The sequence below is a fragment of the Myotis daubentonii genome, chromosome 4 (genome assembly GCF_963259705.1).
Source record: "Myotis daubentonii chromosome 4, mMyoDau2.1, whole genome shotgun sequence".
Classification (NCBI taxonomy): domain Eukaryota; kingdom Metazoa; phylum Chordata; class Mammalia; order Chiroptera; family Vespertilionidae; genus Myotis; species Myotis daubentonii.
Genome location: NC_081843.1, coordinates 71,304,150 through 71,321,094, shown reverse-complemented (window position 1 = coordinate 71,321,094; position 16,945 = coordinate 71,304,150).

Genomic DNA, 16,945 nt, shown 5'->3' with positions numbered 1-16,945 from the left:
TCCTGTCGCTGCTCATTCCCCGGCGTCCCCGTAGCTGAAGGAAGCCCTCTGGACTCATGGTTGCAGATGGTTCCAAATGATGCCGGTAAAGCTTTTACAATTACTATTATGTTAAGCACGTAATTTGGTTGCTTTGTTCTGTGCCTACATGTGCTTATTTCAGCCTCATAATGGTTGCCAGATTCTGCTGCGCGAATTGTATCCTGCAGTGAAATGCAGAGTCTGCGGTCTGCTTGGCTGTGCCCAGTGCTCCACCGGGGCCACGCACCCCAACAAAGCCCAGCATTGTCTCCTGGGAGCTTGTGCAGGCCTGAAGTGACAAAATGGAGTAACTTCAGACAAACCGACAGAATGTAGTTACAGGTAAAGAGTTTTGGCTTTACTCCCTCTAAAGGTCTTTGAGGCCTAGGATAAATTTTGATTCAACAGCAACTGAACTGGTTTTCGGATCAATTGTTTCCTTAAATCTATTACATCCAGATTTCACGGGAGCCAGGAGACCCACCTGCAAAGCCTGCCCAAAGCATGCCATCTTCCCACCCACCTTGTGGGACAGGGAAACGCCTTGGTGAAAGATGAAGTGAAAGATATGGGAGATGTGACCTTTAGCACTGCCAGGGTGAACTAGAAACAAGTTAAGGCACCTGGGACCCCAGGGATGTGGAAAAGGAGCCAACCATTGTATAAACCCCTCTGATTGCCTTCCCACCTCCCGAAGCTGCTTCTGGGAACAAAGCAATTTGCCTGCTACTTGGAAACCAATCACCCCAGGTCTGAACAGACAGAGCAGACACATCTTTTATAGAGAAGGTAAGGTACCCTACAAGCAGTGTGAGCCATCAAGGAAAGAGGTTGGGAAATCGATTGTTTTCCCTTGAGAGTTATTTAATTGACTAGTGAGAGGCCAATTGTTGGAATTTGAAAACAATTCAGAAGCTGTAGAAATCCTTTGATTGTAACCTCCATTCCCTAGACGTTGGTCTCAGGAGAAAGAAAACTCTTCAATTAGAGTCAGCAAATAATGGCTCTGCCAAGGTTCTCGCCAAGGGCAGAGGGATCAATGTCAACAGGAGACGGCCAGCAGCAGTGCTTTGCAGTCTGACAATCCTGGTTTTAAAGCTCAGTCCTCTCTGCTGTCTAGAAATATGAACATTATATATATATACATATATATACATATATATACATATATATACATATATATACATATATACATATATATATATATATATATACATACATATATGTATATATATATATATTAGGGGCCCGGTGCACGAAATTCGTGCACTGGGTGTGTGTGTGGGGGGGCAGTGTCCCTCAGCCCAGCCTGCCTCCTCTCACATACTGGGAGCCCTCAGGCGTTGACCCCCATCACCTTCCAATCGCAGGATCGCCCCCTTGCCCAGGCCTGAGGCCTCTGGCCTAGGCGTCCGGCCTGGGCAGCGGGGTCCCACAGCTGCAGCGGCCCCGCGATCCTGGGCTTCACTTTAGGCCCAGGCAAGGGACCCCTAGCTCCTGGGACTGCCAGCTTCGACCGTGCCCAGCTCCCATCGCTGGCTCCACCCCTACTTCCTGCTATCACTGGCCAGGGCGGCAAAGGCACCTGATTCTCCGATCATGGCTGGGGGGCAGGGCAAAGGCGGCCCTGGGGCCGCCTTTGCCCTGCCCCCCAGCTCTTAGCTCCCCCCTGGGTTTCCAATCACTGTCAGTGGCAGGGGGCTCTTCCTGCTTTCCCTTTCGCCTCCCTGCATTGTGCCTACATATGCAAATTAACCGCCATCTTGTTGGCAGTTAACTGCCAATCTTAGTTGGCAGTTAATTTGCATATAGCCCTGATTAGCCAATGAAAAGGGTATCATCGTATGCCAATTACCATTTTTCTCTTTTATTAGTGTAGATATATATATATATATATATATATATATATATATATATATATATAACCTAAAATATCAATATAATGTAGTATGTTATGTGTACAACTAGGACATTGATTTGGGGCATTTAGAATTGTGGTTTCCAAGATATGATCTCTTGTAGACAGGTGGAGAGAGTAACTAATATTGAGAGCTTGGGAATCTAAATGCTTGTCAAGCGTTAACCATGGGCTTTAGGCTGTAAGGGAAACAGATACCACATAGTATGATAAATATACACCCTGTGCTAAGGCATATTTGTCCTGGTGGAGCAGCCTCCAGAGGTGTCTGCAAATGAGCTGGGTGGTCTAGCCACCCCCAGGCCCCTGCCATGCACAATCAATTTCACACGGAGGTTTCCATCAACCCAAGCGAGTGGCAGCCATCCCCTAAGAGGCTCGCTCCTGGCCACCCACACTTGTGCTGGTGCCACCTGGGCTCCACTTCCAGTAACAGCTCCTGCGGAAGAGCAGGGTACCTTGGGAAAGTCTTCCCCCACCACCTGAGTCACCCCACGCAGGCCCAAGTCACTGGTGAGCGAGCTTGTCTTTGCAAAGTCCACTCTCCCGCTCGTGGCCGTGGTATTGGTGCCCCTGGAGCACTCAGATTCTTCCCAGGCCTCCAGTGGCATCATCACCTGTGACCTGTCTGGAGAAGCCATGACAAAGCAGCCTGGCGGCCAGTAGGACAAAGTCAACACCTAGGAGCCCCCTCCTGAGCCAGAGCCACCAGTGGCCTCACTGCAGAGGCACTGGGCGCATCCATGCCCTACTACTAGGAAGGTTGCAGTGAGCAGAGAAGCAATTGGTTCTTTTCACATGAAAACACCTAAAGGGAAGTTTAGAGCACCCACTGCTACTGTCTGTGTTGCACCTGAACATTCCTGATGCAACCAGCAAGAGTAAAAAATAAAATAGTGAAAAGATAACATAGGATAAAATAAAATAATAAAATAAAAATACTTATTAGCATTTGTAAAATGTTAGAAGTTAAAGTACAGTTGTTGTGTAGGGCTTGGGGGTCCCACATCTGCCCATTCTGCATCTGAGGATTCAACCAATTGCAGATGGAAAACTGTGTTTTAGATCGGGTTGGGAATCCCAGGAGGCAGAGGGCAGAATGTTCTGTCCTATTTTATATAAGGGACTTGAGCATCATGGATTTTGGAACCCACTATTTTGGTTCCCAGTTGGTCCTGGAATCAATTTCCCTTGAATATTAGAGGAGGACGGTATTACTAAATTCATTGTTGCTTTTTGTTGTTATTACATTTCACTGGAAATTGATACTAAATGAACAGCCATTGTCATAAGACATCCCTGAAATGGTTTTCATGTTTATAAGATGTCAAAGTGCAAAGAGCTGAGACCCTTGAGTTAGGAATTCTTAAACTGGAAATGATCGCTTCCTCTCTGACCCGCCCCACTGTGTTCCTACGGGAGTCACTGGGGCTACTTCCCCCTCAGGATGCTGCTCAGTGCCCTGTGCATCTTCTTGTGCAAAAGAAACTCCCGAGGGAAGGGCGAGATGGAGCCTGGGAGGGACAGCCTTTCTCTTTATAAGCTTCTGCTGCTCAGCTTTCACTCAGAGCGCTGGCCTGCGCCTCGGAGTCCCAGTCTTCTCTCACAAAAGCCCTGTGTCAGGCTCTTGGCTTAGAAACTCATTTTGCCAAGGAACTATTTTCCACCAACAAATCAAGAACTATATGTGTGAATTTCCTGAGAAAGAACATTTATTTTCCCTCATTCTCTCATTCTCAAGAGAGCAAAGTAATGTTTTTCTTGTAGAGACAATCTTATTCCTATTTTATTCTCTCTAGGGGATTTGGAATTAGATAGACTTTTTTCCAAATCTTAATTCTGTCACTAATCACATGACTTCAAGCTGTATTTTATCTGTAAAAATGGCTTATATATACAGAATAGGGTATTTATCTTTACACTATCAAATATATATAGTGAGTATTCAGTTAACTTAAATATATCAAAGAAGAATAAATACATTCCTAAACACTGCTGTCCCACCCAAGCTAATCCATGGTCTTCTTTAAAGCTGTGGAAACAGAGCCCTGAGTGGCAAATACAGTTGGTGTGGTCCTGGGTGAGCTGAAGAAGACATTGCCTGAGAGGGGAAATCTCCGGATATTCCATTTTTGGTATATAACCAAAGAGGTTCTCACACAAATCCAAGAAGACGTGTACAAGGGTGTCCATTGCAGCATTAGTTCTCTCTGTGGTAGCAGAGAACTGGAGAACCTGGGTGTCTATCACTGTGATAGTGTGGTAGATCCACCCCAGGAGTTAACTGTTAAAAGCAATGGGTTTGCCGAAACTGGTTTGGCTCAGTGGATGGAGCGTCGGCCTGCGGACTGAAGGGTCCCAGGTTCGATTCCGGTCAAGGGCATGTACCTTGGTTGCAGGCACATTCCCAGTGGGAGATGTGCAGGAGGCAGCTGATCGATGTTTCTCTCTCATCAATGTTTCTAACTCTATCTCTCTCCCTTCCTCTCTGTAAAAAATCAATAAAATATATTTTTAAAAAATAAATAAATAAAATAAAAGCAATGGATTCAATAAATGTATGGCAAGAAGGATGTATCTTAAAACCATGGTGCTTAAGAACAAAGAGTGTAAGTTAAAGCAATTTACATACAGGAACTCAAAACAGCAATGCTAGTTTTGCAAGGCATGCAAACAAAAGATCCTACATAATAAATAGAAGGCTAATATGCAAATCTACCAGATGGCCGAATGACTGTTGCTATGATGTGCACTGACCACCAGGGGGCAGATGCTCAATGCAGGAGCTGCCCCCTGGTGGTCAGTGCGCCAGAAGCCGGACTCACAGCTGGCGAGTGCAGCGGCAGTGGTGGGAGCGCTAAGAATGTCTGACTGATGGCTCCCAGACTGCAAGAGGGCGCAGGCCAGGATGAGGGATCCCCTTCCTACAAGTGCATGAATTTCGTGCACCAGGCCTCTAGTTCACAATAAAAGCTTTAGAGAGATTGACTATGGGATGGAAAGAAATGACTAATGGAAATGAAAATAAAAGGACATGAATACAGAAGGAAGAGAGGGAAGAGGAAGGAATGAATGAAGAAAGGAAGGAAGGAAGGATGGAAGGAAGGAAAAAAGAAAGGGAAAGGAAAAAAGAAAGGAGGGAAGAGAAGGAGGGGAAAAAGAGAGATACTTTGCTTGCGACAATTATTATGTTCCATAAACTGAACTGAAGGATATAATTAATTTTTACTTCTGCACTGATTTCAGAAAAGAAGAAATAAATAAAAAGGAAATAATCCTGTAGGAAGTAGTCCTCAAACGTTTTTCTCCCCCGATAGAGTTCTGGTACACTTCCTTCAGGACGCCGATTCTCTGGCCAGGGGAGGGGAAGGCGGAGGAGGGTAGAGGTCAGCGATGTCTCCCCATCATGTTCTAGGACAGTGTTTCTTAAAATGAGTTCTGACAATCCCCTGTGTTAGAAACACCTCAGGTTCTGGTTTAATATGTAAGTTAATGAGCCTCACCACAAACTTACTGAATCAGAACTGCTGGAGTAAAAGTCTGGGAGTGTGTATTTTGACAAGCTCCTGGAGGATTCTCTCTCACCTGAAGCTTGAGGACCATTTCTGTAGAAGGTGTATTTCCTCAATCTACTTAAACAGGTCCCTGAGTTCAGATACATTTTTATAAACAAATCTGTGTTCCCTTAGCTTGAGGCTGTGAAGCATCCAATGAGTAATCATGGATGCCATTGACTTTAATTTTTAAAATTACTTTTATGACAAGCAAGTTGGGAAAGGGGAAAAATCAGGTTCATCAATCAGATGTTACAAAAACAATTTACTATTCCTTTACACACAAGGGTAAAAAAACAAATCCAAGAAATTAGTTTGTATTGCTATTCCTGGCTACTTCAAGTCACTTGACATTGGCAATAAGACATTAGCTGAACTGGTATCTGTTATAATCACACATATTGTTGAATGTTGTTTCTTCTTCTGTGGAACACATGGCAACTCTCCGACAACTCTTGGTCTGTTCTTATACTACAATTTTCTTCAATACAGAGGAAAATGCTTTTTATTTTTAATTTTTCCCCTTTCCTTTGAAATTGTTTCCCATGCCATTCACAGACCTTGGCAATGTTCCAGATCTTTTCTAATCAATCTAGCATTGTAAGTTGTCAGAACAGATTTTCTTCCCTAGAATTTATATGACACTATGCATTTAATGTCTGTTCTACATAAACCATTCTATTATTTTCTTTTTAATTATTATTTTCTATTACTTAAAAATCTTTTATGTTCTTTTCAGATCTATTGAATTGTATCCAATTTAAAAGACTTTATTAATTCCATTTCCAGCAAAACTGAATCAGCAAAAATTATTTGACAATTTTTTATTAAGTTACTTCATGTGAAAAGCTTCTAAAAAGAGGGGTGTTAGTATTGTGAGGAAGATGACCTGTTTTGATCAAACTGGTTAGTAAATTCGATCACATAACCAGTGAATTCTGATAAGAAGTTTGATGATTACAGGATTATTTTATTGTACTTTTCATAAATTGAGTGGCTGTCTTAATGAATTTACCAAAGCACAAGACTTTATTTTCTTATGTTTTTTCCTCATTCAAGTCTATAATCATAAAATAACTATATTGAACATAAAATTAAAGCTTAAATTAAACAATAATAGCAAATTATTCATATAAACAGCTTCTAAACCTTCCATGCTCTCAAGTTGTTTTCATTGTCATATTTGTCTAATAGCATCACTGAAATAAAAATATCACACTGACCCATATCTATTCCTATATAATAAAAGAGAAACATGTAAATTAACCATACCTCTGTGATGCCCACCAGCCAATCAGGAGTGAGTATGCAAATTAACCCAACAAAGGCACTGGCGGAGAGCAGAGCCGGAGAGCCAGCGGCTTGCAGGGGACGTGGCAGAGTGGGAGGCCATGGGATGGAGACAGAGCAGGAAGGGAAAACCATGAATGTGGGGAGCACCAGGAATGCTGGGAATCATAGTTCTGGTGGCAGTCGGGTCTCGTAGACCAGCGGTTCTCAACCTGTGGGTTGCCAACCTGTGGGTTGCGACCCCTTTGGGGGTTGAATGACCCTTTCACAGGGGTCGCCTAAAACCATCGGAAAACACATATATAATTACATATTGTTTTTGTGATTAATCACTATGCTTTAATTATGTTCAATTTGTAACAATGAAAATACATCCTGCATATCAGATATTTACATTATGATTCATAACAGCAGCAAAATTACAGTTATGAAGTAGCAACAAAAATAATTTTATGGTTGGGGGTCACCACAACATGAGGAACTGTATTAAAAGGTCATGGCATTAGGAAGGTTGAGAACCACTGTCCTAGACCAGGGGTCCTCAAACTATGGCCCGCGGGCCACATGCAAATACAAATATTGTATTTCTTCCCGTTTTGTTTTTTTACTTCAAAATAAGATACGTGCAGTGTGCATAGGAATTTGTTCATAGTTTTTTTTTAAACTATAGTCCGGCCCTCCAACGGTCTGCTCCCAGGTGGCAGAGGGCAGGCCCAATCCCTAGGTGCAGCCCCTGGTCGGGCTCAGAGCAGGGCCAATTGGGGAGTTGGGGCGCCGCCCCCTGTCATGCACAGAGCAGGGCGGATCGGGAGGTTGCGATGCCACCCTCAGTCACGCTCAGGGTAGGGCCGATTGGGGGGTTGGGGCACCGCCTCCTGTCACACTCAAGGCAGGGTCGATGGGGAGGTTGCGGCGCTACCCCCTGTCATGCTCAGGGCAGGGCCGATGGGGAGGTTATGGCTCTACCCCGTCACACACAGAGCAGGGCCCATGGGGGGGGGGGTGTTGGGGCGCTGCACCCTGTCAAGCACAGAGCCGCAGGGTGATCAGGGGGTTGAGGAGCTCCCCCCTGTCACTCACAGAGTAGGGCCAATAGGGGAGTTGGGGCACTACTCCCTGTCACACACAAAGCAGGGCAGATCAGGGGGTTGGGGCGCCACACCCTGTCACACTCAGGACAGGGCTGATGGGGAGGTTATGGCTCTACCCCGTCACACACAAAGCAATGCCCATGGGGGGCAGTTGGGGCCCCGCCATCTATCACCCACAGAGCAGGGCCGATCAGGGGGTTTGGGCACTTCCCCCTGTCATGCTGATCCCGGTGCCGGGAGGCCTTGCAGCTCCACTGATCCCGGTGCTGGGAGGCATATTACCCTTTTACTATATAGGATAGAGGCCTGGTGCACGGGTGGGGGCTGGCTGGTTTGCCCTGAAGGGTGTCCTGGATCAGGGTGGGGGTCCTGCTTGGGTGCCTGGCCAGCCTGGATGAGAGTATGATGGCTGTTTGCAGATGATCACACCCCCTTCAGGGTGGGGGTCCCCACTGGGGTGCCTGGCCAGTCTGGGTGAGGGGCTGAGGGCTGTTTTCAGGCTAGCGGGTGACTGAAGCTCCCAACTTGTCCTTTTTTTCTTTTTCTTTATTCTGGGCCAGCTTTAGCTCTAAGGCTTGGCTCCAGCTCTGAGGCCTTGGCTGCTGAAAGCAGGTATCTGGTTTGTTTGGGTTCTATAATTGTAACACTGTTGCGGTCCTGCTCACTCCAGCTCTGAGATCCAGGCTGGCTGAAAGCAGGGATCTGCATTTGTTCTATAATTGAAACAATGTTGCGGTCCTGCTGGCTGAAGCCCAGCTGGCTGAAAGCAGGTGTCTGGGGTTTTGTTTAGCTTCTATATTTGTAACAGTGTTTCTTAAACTGCAAGCTCAGAGGCCGGCAGCAGCAGGCGGGGAACGTCACTGGCTTCCTTCGTCACTGAAGCAAGCAAGCCTCCTGTTCGCTTCAAGCTGCCTGGCTGCCGGCCGCCATCTTGGTTGGCAGTTAATTTGCATATTGCCCTGATTAGCCAATGGGAAAGGTAGCAGAGGTATGGCTAATTACCATGTTTCTCTATTATTAGATAGGATAGGTAAAATAACTGATAATTCAGAAAATGCTCTAATATTGGGTGGGATATAAAAATAACATATAACAAATTAAAAATGGAAAAACTGAGTCTCTTATTCACCAGATAAAATACTGTTCTTCCTTATATAATGTCACTTTAGCTGTACAATTATAATATGATTTGAACTGTGTATTATATTTCAGCATTCTATTAATTTTATGATACTAATTGCTCTTTAAAATAACATATACTGGAGGATATATGCAGAATTCTGTTTATTATTTGCAATAATTAAAGATTTACCAATCAGTGGGAAGATGTGACAATAGATAAGTATTGAAGTTGAAACCACTTACCTTTGTGCTAGTCCTGTATTGTATTATGTGTGTGTGAGGGGGAGGGTCTGGGAGGTGTGCCGGGAGCCGGTCCATCCTTGCTGTTTCAAGGGACCTGGCATATATGGCATACTGTTCTTAATATGTTTGCTCACCTTCTTGGCGCTGTGTTTTAACCAAGGTCACCTCTCCGAGAAAGGTTGTTTCCCCAGGTAGGAATTTTTCCCTGAAGTCAGGGAGGGGATGAAACTCCTTAACTAAGTGCCAGGCGGGTAGTTAATCACTACAAACAATCATGCTTAAGCTACATAATCTTTACTCCCTGGAATGGAGATAAGAAACGCCCTAACCTTTGTAATAGAGATTGATAGGATTGAATCAACTGGTATAAATACAGATGTAACCAGACAGAGAGACAGAACTCAGAACACAGAACTAAGGACACAGGGCTTGGAAGACAGGACCAAGAGAGACAGAGCCTAGGCACAGAACCTACACAGAACGTTCTCTAGAGACAGAAGAACTTCGCTGGCGAGAGCATGCCGGAGGATCCTGGACAGGGACTGGCCTCGGAGCTTGGAGGCAAAGCCTGGCGAGAGAGCATGGCAGGGGATCCTGGACTGAACCTGACTGCGGAGATTGGCAGGAGAGCCTGACTAGAACCTGGTGACTGAACCTGACTGGAGATCCTAGGCAGAACCTCTCTGGAGATCCAGACCAGAACTTGGCTGGAGATCCTGACTGGAGATCCTGGCTAGGCTGCTGATCAACTGAACACTGTCTCCGTGTCATTCCTTCTTCGCCGACTCCGTCCACACCTTTGGGGACCCCTGGACCCGCTGGGGCTGGACCCCGGCAGAGGTGTACTGAGCATTAATGAGGATGTGATGGACTAAGAATAGAAGAGACCAGTCAAGTCAGTGCTCATCAGTTAGTAAAGTTATTTTGCAGTATGATCCTTTCTGTTAATTTGGGCTAAGGCTGAATAAGCATTATATAAATTGAAGTTAGACTGCTGACTGAGTAAAAATGTTTTGCTTTCTGAAAATACCACAGACTATTTCTGAAACCTTTAGACTTTGGCAGTAACCAAATGTATTTGCCAAGCACCTTTCCCCTATTCAAAATATGAATGCCTATAGTCCACATGTTCCTGATTCATTTGCAACAAATTTATCAAAATTGGCAAGACCTATTTGCTAACCACAGGTCTAGGGAGCAATTAAAAATAAAAAGCCTTTTAAAATCTTTTCTTGTTGTTGGACCACTCAGTTAATACAGAGGGGATTCAAACTCTGATTTTGAAATTGTATTAGGAACCGAGAAGCCATAGAGTGTGCCCTTTCATTGTTTCCTCTGTTTAATCCCCTTCACATCCTGAGCGGCCCAGTTCTCCTCTGCTGCCTTGCTGTTAGGATTGGTGGACATGCTCATTAACAATATTAGCAATGAGACATTTCAAAAGTCTATACCATGAGTATTAACACTTCCATCTCCCATGGTTCTTATTTTCAAAAATAAAAGTTTCTAGGTCAACTGTATGATATATTCAGCACATATGGTTTCTCCCACAATTAACTGATGGTGCATTTCTATGCAGATGTTCTCTGATTAAACTTTCCCTGAAACCCATTCTGGAAGCTGAGTGTGCATATTAGCAATTAAACAGTTGAATATCTACACATCAATTTATCTGTCAATTAAACAGTTAACCAGTATTTCTCATAGTTCCAGTCTCCCAAATGTGCCTAATCACAGGACTTACATGGGCATTTACTTAACAAACAGAATCTCAGGTTTCTGCACTGGACGCTGGGGAATATCTATCCTTAACCAATGCCCCCAAATGACTCTTGAAAACCTGGGTCCTGCAGACCCTGTGCTGGCTGACTATGCTGTGCTCTCCATAGTGTTAGGTATGGTCTCTTCAAGAAAGTTGAAGGAGCTGTTTAGAAAGGAGACAGCACATGATGGTGACAGCCACAAGCTAGCTTTGTGACACTGGGCAAGTCACTTCACCTATAGGCATATCTCGTTCTATTGCACTTGGCTTTATTGTGTTTCCCATATATTACGTTTTTTACAAATTGAATGTTTGTAGCCTCTCTGCATCAGGCAAGTCAATTAGCACCATTTCTCCAATATCAGTTGCTTACTTTGTGTCTCTGTATAACATTTCTCGCAACTTTTAATTATTTTATTTGTTATGGTGATCTGTGATCAGTGATCTTTGATGTTACTAGGGCAAGATCCTCCACCAGAATAATAATGATGACTCACTGAAGGCCCAGATGATGGTTAGCAATTTTTAGCAATAAAATATTTTTAAGTTGAGGTATATACATTGTTTTGGAGATATAATGCTATTGCATACTTAATATGCTACAGAGTAGTGTAACATAACCCTCATATGTAAACCAAAAAAACCCTGTCACTCACTTAATTGTGATATTTGCTTGATTGTGGTTGTCTGGAACTGAACCCACCATATCTGAGATATGCCTGAATTTGAAATTCATAGGGACATTAAGGCAAATATCAAAATTAGAAATAGAGCTGTATATATTTGAAAACAAAGCAGCTCTTTATGCCATTGCTTTTAATTTATTTTGTTTTGTCAAAGTATTTCATTTATTTTTACTTTGTATTTTGCATGAAATTTAAGGAGTGGCAATATGTATATTTACATTTATGAAAAGGGATCACGGATTAACACAGATAGAGAAGCACTGATTTATTAGGTGCATTTATTTTCTATTGTTGTGTAACAAATTACTACAAATTTAGTTGCTTCCAACAGAAGACATTTCATGTCATAGTTTCTATGGGTCAGAAGTCCAGCCTCAGCTCAGCTGCCTCTCTGCTCCAGGTCTCATCAGACTGCAGCCCAGGTTTTGGACTGATTTGGAGGCTTGAACAGGGAATGATCTTCTTCCAAGCTCATCCCTATTGTTGGGAGAATTCATTTCCTTGTGGTTGGAGGACTAAGGACCCTTGCTTCTTATTGTCAGCTGGAGGCCGCCCACAATTCCCAGGCCTTTCTATGTGGAATCTTTTTCCAGTTCACTAAGATGGAGTCTGATATAACAAACCATCACACTGTGTCACCATTAGCAAATTCTTTAGCCCCCAGAACCATAGTGTTGTCATTTATAAAAATCAGCATAATATTTCCAGGCACACCACCTTTGTAGGGTTGTTGTGTGTTTTTAGTGAAATTATATGTTTGGTTATTAAAATGCCATATCTGCACCCTGGCTTGGTGGCTCAGTTAGTTGGAGCATCATCTGGACACCAAAAAAGTTTTCAGATTCCATCCCCGGTCAAGGCACATACCTAGGCTGCAGGCTCAATCCCCAATTGGGGTGCCTACGGGAGACAAACCGATAGATGTTTCTCTCTCTCTCTGTAAAACATCAATAAAATAAATAAATAAATAAACAAACAAACAAACAAATAAATAAATAAATAAATAAAAATATATCTGCAAAGTGAGAATATTTTAAAAGTCCCCTGCTAAGCTGCAGCATCATAACTGGGAAGAATGTATTATCATCCATAATCACATGCATGGATAATTCTCATCAGCTTTCTCTGAGAGATGAATCATATGCTTAAGTGATCTCAGGACATGTCTATGGCAGGAAGTACAAAGCTGGGCATCAGAAGGACCCTGAGAAGAGAGATGACAACAAAGGACAAAGTGTTGAAGAAGAAACTTGTCCTGGGCCAGAATTACCAGGAATCGAATGGGCCATGTTTTCACAGCATCCCGAAGTTCTTGCATTTTGGTTAAAGGACAGGTGGTCCTTTGAACTCAAGTTTTAAAGAAGTTACATTTAAAAGGCACACCCAATAGAATAGGACCTTTAGAAAAATAATAGCTTAAGTGTTGGCACAATTATCAACAAGTTTACTAATGTTATATATGTTCTAAAAATAGAGAGGACATTTCATAAAACTTCCTCTCTAGCCAAACAATCAAGAAGCAAGTGATACTTCTCAACCTTTGGGAAGACAAATGTTTTCTACCCTGGGATCTCCAAAATCTCTGGGAACATGATTATGGAAAATATGTCAAATAAACTAAGGCACCAACTTCAGAGACGACAAGTCACTGATTTTCCTGTGAAAACATCAAAAGTTTTACAGTTACTTGGCCAAGTATAGGCTTAGATTAGGTGAAGAGTGGATATTGTCATATTTTTTTAATTCCTCTTGCTCTGCATTTATTTATATATTACAAAGAAAATGAAGGTGATAAGAAGGACAGAATACAGACTAGATGTCTTGATAGTCAAATTGGTTCTAATTAAGGCGACTGCTATTAGGGGATTTCCCATAAAGGGATTTAGCCCTTGTAGCCTCGGGCATAAGGAGCAGAAGGAATTCTTGATGTAGAAATAACTGAAATAAAGAAAAGAAGAACAGGGAGATGCTCTGCCAAGAGAACGATTCTAAAGAGAGCCAAGTTTTCTTCAATTCATTTTTTCATTCATAGAACACATCCACACAGCAATTATTAATTGAGCACTTTCATGTGCCAGCAGCATTGCCAGTGCTGGGAGAAAGCAGGGGAAAGTTGGAAGCTCACAGTCTAGCTGGGAAGACTTACATTAAACAAGGAATTAAACAAAGCACCATGTGACTGGATAGATAATGGGGTGTTGGAGAGAGATACATTGACACACAATTGAGGCTGTGGATATTACATTAATGTCTTCAGCCTCTCTTTTCCCTTCTATTGCTATTTGCTTCAAATACTGTGATTCTGTTCCAGCCTTCCTTTGATTTTAACAAAAAATTTGAAAGGTATCGGTTGCATGCCAAAGCTGAAGAAATTTCTTGGTTCAACATAGAATCAAGTGACCTTAAATGGCCCAGATAAATCACTTTAATTTGTATTACATTGACAAAATCAATTTGTTCTTTCTTGTTTTTCTCTTTACCTCTGAGTTTAATTTTGTCTGTTCAGCATGATGGTTTATGCCAGGGAGTTATCAGCATTTCCCCTGTTTGCTACTATCTGAAATTCCTTCAAAAATGATAAAGAGAGCGGCCCTGGCTGGTTTGGTTCAGTGGATAGAGCACCGGCCTGTAGACTGAAGAGTCCTGAGTTCGATTCCAGTCAAGGGTACATGCATGGTTTCGGGCTTGACCCCCAGTAGGGGGGATGCAGGAGGCAGCCAATCAATGATTCTCTCTCATCATTGATGTTTCTATCTCTCTCTCCCTCTCCTTTCTTCTCTGAAATCAATAAAACCATTTTAAAAGAGAGAGCAGTGTCTGTCTCCCACCATGAGAGCTGGAATGAATGAAGCTGAAGACTCAGGGCTCCATGTGCCTGGGCTCTTCCCAAGCGCCTTTTTGTATGTTTTTTTAATTTTCTTGAAGTGAACCCCCAATCCTAGATCCACCCTCAAATGAGATTCAAAATTTTAAAATATTAACTAAAATATATTTGTATTATATCAATACATATTTGCAGGCAGCACAGGACTGTCCAAGGAGAGAAAGGTACATACTTAATTGGACTTTCATACTCTTGCATGGGTGGGCACCATTCAAAAATTCAATAATTCAAGAAATATTTGTGTGCCAGGAAGAGGTCTAGAAAACTGGGGTGCATTCAGAAACAAAACAATCAATAACCTGACTTGTGAAGCTTACATCTAGCAAGGGAAGACAGACAGTAACAGTAAGCACAGTAAGTAAACATCTATTACATTAGAAGGTGATAGATAAGTACAATAAGGGGAAAGGATATAATAGGATAAAGGAGACTGAGCCTGTGGGATGAAAAGAAAGTTCCACAGTCCTAGGAAAAGGCTGGCTATTCTGTAGCTCTAGTAACAATACAACTTTCAATAAATCAGGACAACTCACCTCAGTAAACACACTTTTACAAACCAACCAATCAGCGTCAGTCCCTTATTTCTGAAAATCAGCCAATCAGGAAGGAACTCATTCCCCCCAAAATAGCAGTCTTGTGTAGTAACCTTGGTTCTACTGATGAAATTCATGCCTCTGAAATTCGTCCAATCCCTGAACTTCATGCTCCCAAAACTCTGTATAAGTTTAACCTAACAGTCTGCTCTCTGCTCTGCCTGGAGAGACTGATTGTGCGAGCTCATAGTTCTCTCTTATCATAGTAGCAAGAAAAACAAGTATGCTTTGTCTTTTTACCTGTGAAATACTAAGGAATTGAGTGGTGGACAGTATTGAGGGACAGACAATTGGGTAGAGAAAATACCATTGAGAATGTGATGTCTGAGCAAAAAAAAATGAAGGAAGCTAGAGAGTTGGCCAAGCAAATATCTGGAGAGACAAAGTTCTAAGAAGGAACCGTATGAAGACTTTAACGTGGGACCATGTCTAACATGCTTAGAAACAGAAAAAGAAGACAGTGGGGCTGGACAAAAGTAAGTACTATGCAGGTTAGTAGGAGATCAGGGTAGAGGAATTATGGGAGACACATCACTCTGGGCCTGTAGCCCATTAAAAAGACTGGATTTCCAGTTTGGACAAGATGCCACAGACTGGACTTTCCCTGGTCTGCCCCACTACATATAACTTTAAAGCCTAGAGATAATGCAAATGGAAATCAAAGAAGTCCAAGAGGTGGGAAGAGGACAGACGGCAAACTAGCTTGGGATATCTGGACTGAAGGAACACAGCAGCAGGGAATCTTACAATCCTCCACCCAAAAGAAGAAAGTGGCCCCGGGCCCAGCATTTTCCAAACCCCACCCTAGCAACAGAAAGCATCCCGGTCAGCTTATCCATCCCTCCCCTCACCCCCCTTTCTGGGAAATGAAACGGGAGTCTCACGAACAGCAGCAGGTAAGCCTGGCATAGCTAGCAAGGGGGACGGATAAGAAGTCTGGCTGAGAATAATGACTGGGGAGGAGTTCTCCTTCCCTACCAGACCTATCACTGGAGATCCTACCACACAAGCATTGTGTCCCTACCTGCCTAGAGGCACCAGGCAGGACCGCTGGGTAAGCACCACCTGTCCCTCAGGCAGCATTTGCAGCCACTAGTAGGAGGCCCAGTGGCACAAGATAAACTCAGCAGACCAAAAGAACCCTGCAAAGGCTCTGAAAATTAGATCGCCATTGAAAGCTTGGCTCATTAAAGTAGACCCAGACCTGGCAATATGAAGTCACTGAATTCACCATGTAGCCAGAAAGGCACTTAAGTATTGTGAGATTCAAAGGAAACAGAATGTGCAGACCCTAGATGTGGAGAAAAAAGAAACTCTTTTCAGACAATAGCAAACCCATGGGAATTAAGGATCTGCTGATTACCACTCTCCTTGCCCCTCCCCACCGGCCCCATCTACCCAGCCCCTCCCGACTATGAGCATCTGAATGGGTAGAATTCTGCTGTCTTACTCATGATAAGATCTAGGTAATCGTACAGAGCCTCACACATTATAGATTCTCAAAAATTTGTTAATGAAGTAATGAAAAAAAATAAAATTGTGATTTAGCTGGTGCTTGGCTTTTTGTATATATATATATATATATATATATATATATATATATATATATATATATATATATATATATATGTCAAGCATGCAACCATACATTATTCAGTAACCTTGAGGCTGCCGCTTTTCATTTTTACCAAGCCCCAGGCAATTATACCGTCCTGAAAACACCCATTAAGGACCTTCTACAAAAACCTTCCCATGTTAGGTGACCTAGGGCAATTTTTGGA